We start from the raw sequence: 10,625 nt of genomic DNA, 5'->3' as shown, positions 1-10,625 counted from the left end.
ATTCTGGCGATGACACAGTTCTCAAAGCATTTCATGACCGTAGATGTGAGTTTTACTGGACTATGGTCATTAAGGCAGCTCACACTACTCTTCTTGGACACTGGTATAATAGTGTCCTTTTGAAACAAGTGGGAACTTACGACACTAGCAATGACAGATTGATAAGTTTTTGAACACACCTGCCGGTTGGTTGGCACAAGTTTTCAAAGCCTTACCAGGTACTCCGTCAGGGCCTGCCACCTTGTGAGGGTTCACCCTACTGAAAGACATCCTGACATTGGCCTCCGAGACAGAGACCACGGGGTCACCGGGTGCAACAAGGATCCTTGTACCTGGTGTTTTATTCTCCCTTTCAAAACGAGCATAAAAGACCTTGAGCTCGTCTGGTAGTGAATCATTGCTGCCATTCACAATGTTGGGTTTTGCTGTTAAGGAAGTAATGTCCTGCAAGCCCTGCCAAAGTTGACATGCATCCGATGTCACCTCCAACCTCTCTCGGAATTATTTCATAGCCTTTGAAATAGTCCTCAGGTCAGCAAGTCATACCTGGTTTTCCTGTACAGGCCTAGGTCGCCAGTCTTAAATACCACAGACCTAGCCCACAGAAGACGATGAACCCCCTGGTTCATACATGGCTTGTGATTTGGAAATGTACAGCAAGTTTTCATGGGTATACACTCATCCACAGAGGTTTTAATGGAGTCGGTAACAACTGAGGCATACTCATCCAGACTCAAAACTGAACACCTGAATACATTCCAATCCTTATTCAAAGCAGTCCTGTAACTGCTCCTGTGCTTCCCTTGTCCATACCTTCCTGGTCCTCACTACTGGTGCTGTAGCCTTCAGACTCTACTTATACTCAGGGAGTAGAAGTACAGATCAGATCTCTCCTCAGACTCCAACGCTCCAGAGAAAACAACCCAAGTTTATCTAGCCTCTTGTGATAGCACATGCCCTCTAAACCAGGTAGCATCCTGGTAAACCTCTTCTGCACCCTCTCCTAAGCCTCACATCCTTCGTATAGTGGGGCGACCAGAAATGTGCACAATACTCCAGATGTGGCCTAAACAGAGTTCTATATTCTTGCAACAGAACCTCTTGACTTTTGAATTCAATGGGTCAACTAATAAAAGCAAATATTCCATAAGCCTTCTTAACCACCTTATTGATCTCTGTAGTCACTTTCATGGAGCTATGAACTTGGACCCCAAGATCTCTCTGCACAGCAACACTGTTAAGGGTCTTGCCCTACCATTCTCCTATATACCTCCTTGCATTAGCCCTGACAAGTTACCACACTTCACATTTATCTGGGTTAAACTTTATCTGCCATTTCTCTGCCCATATCTGCAACTGATCGATATCACACTCTATTCTTTGCCAGTCTTCTACACTATCCACAAATCCACCAATCTTGGTATCATTTGCAAATTTACTAATCCACCCATTTACAATTTTCATCCAGATCACAAACAGCAGAGGTCCCAGCACAGATTCCTGTGAAACTCCACTAATTACAGACCTCCAGCTCGAATAAGTCCCTTCAACCACTATCTTCTGTCTTCTATGTGCAAGCCAGTTCTAAACCAAACAGCCAATTCGCCTCTGATCCCATGCATCTTAATCTTCTGGATTAGCCTCCTATGAGGGACTTTGTCAAACGCCTTACTAAAATCCATGTAGACAACATCCACTGCCCTATCCTCATCAATCTTTCTCATCATCTGGTCAGAAAAACTCAAACAAGTTGGTAAAAACAACCTGCCACGCACAGAGCCATACTGGCTCTCACTAAATAGGCCATGGGTTTCCAAATGCTCCTAAATCCTATCCCTAAGAATTTTTCTCTAGCAATTACCTTACAACTGACATAAGACTTGCCTGTCTATAGTTCCCAGGATTTTCCTTTTCTCCCTTCTTAAATAGAGGTTCAACATTAGCCACTCACCAGTCCTCTGGGACCTCACCTGTGGCTAGAGAGGACACAAAGATACTAGTTAAAGGCCCAAAAAACTCTCCTCTTGCCTCCTTTAATTACTTGGGGTAAATCCCATCAGTTGGGAACTTATCCACCTTGATACTTATTTGGAGGCCCAACACTTTTCTCCTCCTTGACCTCTGAATGCCCTGAAGTATCCATACACTCAGCACTGATCTCCTGGTCCTCCATATCCTTTTTCTTGGTAACTATTGAAGCAAAGTACCGTAGATTCCGGATTTTAAGCCGCTACTTTTTTCCCACATTTTGAACAGCTTTGAACTTTGCGGCCTTTAATCCGAAGCGGCTAATGCATGATTTTTTTCATGCCGCCTCGTAAACATTTTGCCTCATAACAGTAGACCAATAAAATTGATGAGTAGTTCACAGAGGTCCAATGAAATTGTATGATAAATCAAGCGCACTTTCACAATTAAATTATTGTAAATCAGTCATTTGTACTCACCCTCATCAACATGGAAAACACTCGAAGCATTGTGCTGCCTTATGGCAGTTACTTAGTTTATAATATTTTCGCTTAGTAATTCATTTTCTAGTTAAAGTTAGAAGAGTTTTAACTATATTTGTTTTCTGTACTACATCGCGGGATGCTATGATGTCACACCCGGTTTCGCGGTGTCTTGTGGGAAAATGCCGGTTTGCGATGAAACGGGACGGAGGGAGGGAGCGCATTACGCGAGCGGCTTTGGATCTGAGCGAACGCTGCTTTTAAATGCCGTTTGCGATAAACGGAAAGGAGGGGGGGAGCGCATTACGCGAGCGGCTTTGGATCTGAGCGAACGCTGCTTTTAAGTTAAAGGTGATCAATAACTTTTCCTGGTAGGCTGTAGTATATATATTTTTTACCAGTCGTTAGGAGATATTGGAATGTTGTTCAGTAAAGAAGTATACGCAACGTATTTAAAAGTAGCCGCGTTACGGGCACGGTTCAAAAAAAAGCATTTGCAATATGTATTTGTTTTTGTTACCATATGGATTTAATTAAAAGTTAAAAAATCCTCATGTGTAATATCTTTCTGTGTAAATATCTCATATTACAACGTGGGACACCTGCGGCCGAAAATCCGGTGCGGCCTAAAATCCGGTGCGGCCTTTACAATTAAAAAATTGATTTTATTTCTAAAATTAGAGCCAGCGGCTTTTAATCAGGTGCGCTCTGTAGTCCGGAATCTACGGTAGTCATTAAGTAATTCACTCGCATTCTCTGCCTCAAAACAAATGTTCCCCTTCCCTTTATCCTTGAGTAGTGCACCCTCTCCCAAGTTATCCTCTTGCTCCTGGCGTATGTTCAGAATGCCTTGGGAGTCACCTTGATCCTAATTGCCAAGGACTTGAATGGCCCTCCTGGCTTTCCTGATTCCATTCTTTAGTTAACCTCTGGCTTTGTTATACACCTCATGTACTTTGTTTGATCCTAACCTCTGTAGATCTAAATGCTTTTCCCTTCTCTTCTTGACTAAATTCATCACCCTTCTGGACATCTGATGTTCTTTTATCATTCCCGCCCCATCTTTACCTTCTAACAGGAAAATACCTTTCCTATACTCTCTACAATTGATATTTAAATGTCTGATGCGGACTTACCAGGGAAATGATGTTCCCAATTAACTCTGTTTAGTTCCTGCCTCACGCTCTTGTAATTTGCCCTACTCCAATTTAAAGCTCTTCTGCAAGGACCATACCTACCCTTATCTATAGCTGTCCTGTAAGTTAAGGAGGTGTGGTTACTGTTCCCTAACTGTTCACACACTGAAGGCCAGGCTCATTATTTAACACCCGGTCCAGTACAGCCCTTCCTCTTGTTGGACCGTCCACATATTGATTTAAGAAACCTTCCTCGATACACTTAACAGATTCTGCTCTATCTAAACCCACGTACAGTGAAAAGAAGCGGTCCCTTGCGGAACATCACTAGTCACTGACAGCCAATGAAAAAAGGCCCCCTTTAGTCCCACACTTTGCATTCTGCTAGTCGGCTAATCTTCTATCCGTGCTCGTATATATTCTGCAATACCATGGGTTCTTGTCTTGTTAAACAGCCTAATGTGCACACTTTGTCAAAGGCCTTCTGAAGATCCATGTAAACAACACCCACTGACTCTTGTTTGTCTATCCTGCTTGTTATTTCCTCAGAGTTTCAGGAGACTTGTCAGAAATTAATTTCCCTAAAAGAACCGTGCTAATTTTGCCTTCAAGTACCAGAGGGTATGCACTTTAGGTGAGAGAAGTTAAGTTCAAATGGAGACTTGAGGGGCAAGTTTTTTTACGCAGAGTGGTTGGTGCTTGGAATGCGCTGCCTGGGGAGGCAACAGAGGCAAATACCCTAGGGACATTTAAGAGGCACATCATAAATGTGAGGGGAATGAAAGAAAATGGACACTGTGTAGTCAGAAGGGATTAGATTAGTTGATCATTTGTAACTAATTTAAATGTTTTGGCACAACATTGTGGGTCAAAGGGCCTGTTTCTGTGCTGTTCAGAAACAGTTCTCTGTGTTCTCTATGTTTCTCTACATGGAATGGACTCTCCTGATCAAATCTGAGAACAGCCATGACCCCACTAATTCTACCATCGAGAGGAACAAGTGCGGCAGGTCAAGGGGAACACCATCACCTTGCAGGTCCTCCCTTCGATTTGCACTCCATTCCGAATTGGAAATGCCACACCATTCATTCATCAGTCCCCGGGAGAACCTTTGCCCGAAAGCCTGCAGTAGTTCAAGGAGGCAGCTAACCAACAACTTCCCGAGGGCAGTTAACACATGCAGTGAAACCCTCGTTTCAAAGTTTAAGTGCAGAGATTTGTGGACAGCCCAGTCCATCATGAAAACCAGCCGCACCTGCATCGTCCCTGTCTACACTTCCTTTGCCTCAGGAAAGCAGCCAACATAATCAAGGATGTCTCCCAGCCAGTCATTGTCTCCCCTCCCTCCTCTCATTGATCCACCTCAGTGTACGCATGTTTACAACAATCTGTCTGGCTGGCAGCAAACAAAGGCACTTTATTGTATCCTGGTACATCTGTCAGCGATAAACCAATGACGAACTACCGGTTACCAATCAGTCCACTTCCTTGGATCACTGTTCTTGGAAACCAATGCAGTCAACAGCTGCAAACCTACGTACAATCTAAACCACTTTACCAGAGTTTGGACACCAGGTTACAACTAAACATAAAGGGTGCAAAAAAGATTCGTGAGGTTGTCACCAGGACTGGAGAGCTTGACTTCTAAGGAGATGCCGGATAGGCTGGGATTTTTTTCTGAGGAGTTTCGGAGGCTGAGGGGTAATATTATACCGGTATGGTATAGAAAGTTAAGAGGGGGTAGATAAGGTGGATGGTCAAAGTCTTTCTCCCGGGGTAGGGGAATCTAAAACAAGATTTAAGGTGAGAGTGGAAAAATGTAAAGGGGACCCAAGCACAGAGGGTGGGGGCATGTGGAAGAAGTGGTAGGGGGTGGATACAATTTACAACATGTAAAACATAGTTGGCCAGGGACATGGATAGAGAAGGGTGAGGGAGATAAGGGCCAAACATAGGCAAATGGGATTAGCTCAAACTTCTCAGCATGGTCAAGTTAGGACAAAAGGTCTGTTTCCACATTGTGTAACTCTATGGTTTATGACTCTGTTTATGTTGCCTGTTAACTTACCGCCATGTCCCTGTTTATGCCTTATTCTGCCTTAAACCCTTTGTCATGTGAAACTTCTGTATCGAATCTCATTTTTCTCCAAGACAATAGCAACTACACTTTATTGCACATTTGTTTGGTAATGAAACTTTGGTAGCTCCAAAGTTGTGACAGTCTCAAAAGTCCAGATTAGTCAGGAGAACTTTGGGAATCTGTTTGGAAAGTGATAGATTTTGTGAATTACTCATGTGACATGCCACAACTTTCTCACTTCACTTCAGTATTGAAAGTGAAGCTGCACAGAAATTACTCTTGGTATCGGTTCATATTATGTTTCTGGCTATAGTTCTTTACGGAGAAGGAGAACGTTTGGCCCATTCAGTCTCTGCTGGCCCCCAAAGCAATCCCATCAGTCTCACTGCCCGTCTGCCTTGCAGCAATCTATTCTCTCATAAATGACCACAAGCTACTCAACTACTGCTGGAGGAACTCAGTGGGTCGAGCAGCTTCAAAACGTTTTGAATCAAAGTCCTACATCAGGACTCAGAGTGGAGCGGGGAGATGGCCTGTATAAAGAGGAGAGGAGGAGTGGTGAGACAGGAGTCTGAGGATGGGTGTAAGATAATGGCAGGTAGTGCCAGAAAGGGAAGGGGAGTAGGATTTAGAGATAGTATCAGGTGAATGATCAATGGATGCAGACAAGGAAAAAGTACAAAGAAGCAGATGAATCCAGTGAGTTTCTCCAGCGGGTTGCGTGATGCTCCAGATTCCAGCATCCGCAGACCTTGTGCTACCATTAATTCTACTGACCCCCACCCTTCAGACTCTCCTACCACCCATTCTCTAGGGCCAATTTACCCACCAGCCCGCGTGTGCTTGGGATGTGGGAAGAAGCCAGCAGAAGGAGAGCATGCAAACTCCACACTGACAGCAGCAGAGATCAGGATCAGTGCTGTGAGGAAGCAGCTCTACCACCTGTGCACCCAAAGGAAGCCGGCTATTGTAAGGCTGTTCTTAGGGGCGCTGTAGCATAATGCTTTACCGCGCCTGTGATTGGGGTTCATTTCCTGTCGTCGTCTGTAGCAAGCTTATACACTCTCCCCATGGGCTTCCTCCAGGTTCTCCAGTTCCCTCTCACATTCTAAACACATACGGGTAAGTAAGGGTTAACAGGTTGTGGCGGTGAAGGATGGCTGCCCTCAGCACATCACCATAATGTGTTTGTTGTTGATACAAATGACACATTTTACTATGTTTTGATGTATACATGACAAACAATGCTAATTTTATTCTTATCTTTCCACGCAGAAATGGCTTGGTTACTGTTCTGAGAAACTGGGTGCTGGAAATCTAGATTAGCATGAAAGTCCATCTTTACATGAAGAGCTCTCTCACTGGGCAAGTATTGAGAGCAGGCAGGGTTCCAGTATGGCAATGGCACTGCCAAGAGCGAGGTGGCATGTCCAGGAGCTGTAACACTGTCACAAGCAGAGAGAGACAAACAAAGTGACTGGAAATCTTAGGTGCTTGATAACTAGTGTGATCTCAGTGTGCAGGAGACACCCTTTCCACAATTGTACCTCAGGGCCTCCGGGCAGAGAGAGGCAGGGAAACTTGGGTGCTTGATTGTTGGAATGGTCTTGGAGCACTGAAGGCTCTTTTTCTATGTTGTATTCAGGGGTGTCAAACTCATTTTAGGTCACGGGCCGGATTGAGCAAAATGCAGCTTCATGCGGGCCGGATCAGTCGGACGCGTGCGAACGCAGCTTTCGTTGCCTCCGTTTTTTCAGCCTGCTCTCATGTGGCTCAGTCTCTGCTATAACTACAAAGTGTTTCACTTTACAAATTCCGTTTCTTATGAAGAAGACTGCCGAGCAAGACTGCCAAATAAACACTAAAAACCCTGAAAACCTGGTACCTGAATAAACTCAGCATTAGCCATATCATATGCCATAGGCGCTTCGATTACTGGGGCCAGCTTTAATAGTAATTAGATATTATCTCGCGGGCCAAAGATAACTCCACCGCGGGCCGGATTTGGCCCGTGGGCCTTGAGTTTGACATATATGTTGTATGTGATGCACCATCAATAACTCTAGGAGACTGGAAATGAACAATAGGCTTTTATTAACAGCAAAAGGGAGCACGACATCTCGAAGACTGAGGGAGGAGCAGTGCCCCAATCGCCCTTATACAGGGGTCTGTGGGAGGAGCCACAGGAGCAGTCAGCAGAGGGCCGTGTCCAGACAGGTCCAGACAGGTATACATAGTTTACCACAGTATGACACTCTGTGTCTGCATTTCACTGCAGGAACAATCAGCTGGAGAAACTCAGCAGGTCAAGCAGCATCCGTGATGGTCAAAGGAACTGTCAATCTTTCCAGTCAAAATGCAGCATCATGACCATTTTGACAACTTTCGATTTCCCGGCCCCACAGCCTCATCTCCACTATTTCACCAATTCCTTAAGATACTTCTTGCACTTGTTAATACTAACCTATAAATAATTAAGCATTCCTCCTTTCTCAACCCTGTCTAAAAGTGAAAATGAATTCTGTAGAGTGATAAGTAAATACAACTTTAGTTTGCCTCAATGTTGAATAGCATTGAATAGCTGATGTGGGCTTGAGATACCGCTGCAAATTTATAGTCATTGTTCCGACTTCAGAGACATTGAGAGGCTGTGTCCTGTTTCACAGCCTCTTACGCTCATGGAAAAATAACCCTAAGTGACATTTCTGCTTTGTAGGAGCGTATATTGATCGGATGGCACGATGAATGGCTAATTGATTTTCCTCTTTGGTGTTCATGAATAAAATACATGTTCAAATTAAAAAGAACAAAGTCATGTTTGTAAAATGAACAGGGCTATGGGCTTCTGGGAAGTGGTACTTATCAGGTAAGATCAAAGGCAGAAAGAGTAGAGGACTGGGGTTTTAAAGTGGAAACGGGAAACGAGATAGAGATGAGAACATAGATAGGAATATGGAAATGGAGAAAGAGATAGTTGAGATAGAGAGATGGAGATAGAGAGAGGGACAGAGATAAAGGTGGAGATAGAGAGATAACCAAAAGTTTCTTCAGATACATAAAGTGTAAAAGAGAGGTGAGAGTGGATTTTGGATGAAAGGAAAATGATGCTGGAGAGGTAGTAATGGGGACAAGGAAATGGTGGATGAATTGAACAAGTATTTTGCAACAGTATTCACTGTGGGAGACATTAACAGTACGGTGGAAGTTCCAGGTGTCAGGGGTCATGAAGTGTGTGAAGTTACCATAACTAGAGAGAAAGTTCTTGGGAAACTGAAAGGTCTGAAGTCACCTTGCCAGATGGTGTACACCCGAGGGTCCTGAAAGAGGTGGCTGAAGAGATTGTGGAGGTATTAGTAATGATCTTTCAAGAATCACTAGATTCTGGAATAGTTCCAGAAGACTGGAAAATTGCAAATGTCACCCCACTCTTCAAGAAGGGAGAGAGACAAAAAGGAAATCATGGGCCTGTTAATCTGAACTCAGTGGTTGGGAAGATGTTGGAGTCAATCCTTAAGGATGAAGTCTCAGGGTACGTGGAGGTACATGATTAAAATAGACCGTAATCAGTATGGCTTCCTCAAGGGGAAATCTTGCCTGACAAATCTGTTGAAATTCTTTGAAGAAATTACAAGCAGGATAGACAAAGGAAAATAGGTTGATGTTGTGGGCTTGGATTTTAAGAAGGCCTTTGACAAACTTCCACACATGAGGCTGATTAACAAGCTATGAGCCCATGGTGTTTCAGGAAAGATTCTAGCATGGATAACGCTGTGGCTGATTGGCAGGAGGCAAAGAACGGGAATAGAGGGAGCCTTTTCTGACTGGCTGCTGGTGACTAGTGGTGTTCCACAGGGGTCTGTGTTGGACTGATTCTTTTTACATTATATGTCAATGATTTGGAAATGACATGAGTTGCAAAGTTTACAGACGATATGAAGATAGAAGGAGGGGCCGGTACTTTTGAGGAAATAGAGAGGCTATAGATTAGGAGTATGGGCAAAAGAAGTGACAGATGGCATACGGTGTTGGGGAGTGTATGGTCATGGACTTTGGTAGAAGAAATGAAAAGGTTGACTATTTTCCAAATGGAGAGCAAATACAAAAAAAACTGAGGCACAAAGGGATTTGGGATCCTTGTACAAGATTCTCAAAAGGTTAATTTGCAGATTGAGTCTGTGGTGAGGAAGGCAAATACGATCTTCGCATTCATTTCAAGAGGACTGGAACATAAAAACAAGGATGTAATGTTGAGACTTTATAAAACACTGGTAAGACCATAAGACTGTAAGATATAGGAGCAGAAGTAGGCCATTTGGCCCATCAAGTTTACTCTGCCATTCAATCATGGGCTAATCCAATTTTTCCAGTCATCCCCACTCCCCTGCTTTCTCCTCATACCCTTTGATGTCCTGGCTAGTCAAGAACCTATCTATCTCTGCCTTAAATACCCAATGACTTGGCCTCCACAGCTGCTCGTGGCAACAAATTCCACAGATTTATCACCCTCTGACTATTTAATTTCTCTGCATCTCAGTTCTAAAAGGACATCTTTCAATCCTGAAGTCATGCCCTCTTGTCCTAAAATCCCTATCATGGGAAATAACTTCGCCATATCTAATCTGTTCAGGACGTTTAGTATTCGGAATGTTTCTATGAAATCCCCCCTCATTCTTCTGAACTTCAGGGAATACAGCCCAAGGGCTGCTAGACGATCCTCATATGATAACCCTTTCATTCCTGGAATCATTCTCGTGAATCTTCTTTGAACCCTCTCCAATGTCAATATATCCCTTCTAAAACAAGGAGCCCAAAGCTGCACACAATGCTCCAAGTGTGGTCTCACGAGTGTCTTATAGAGCCTCAACATCACTTCCCTGCTCTTATATTCAGTACCTATAAAAATGAATGCCAACATTGCATTCGCCTTCTTCACCACCGACTCAACCTGGAGGTTAACCT

The sequence above is a fragment of the Hemitrygon akajei genome, chromosome 21 (genome assembly GCF_048418815.1).
Source record: "Hemitrygon akajei chromosome 21, sHemAka1.3, whole genome shotgun sequence".
In the NCBI taxonomy this organism is placed as follows: Eukaryota; Metazoa; Chordata; class Chondrichthyes; order Myliobatiformes; family Dasyatidae; genus Hemitrygon; species Hemitrygon akajei.
The sequence above is the reverse complement of the archived record's forward strand: the minus strand, read 5'-3'. Positions refer to the sequence as shown.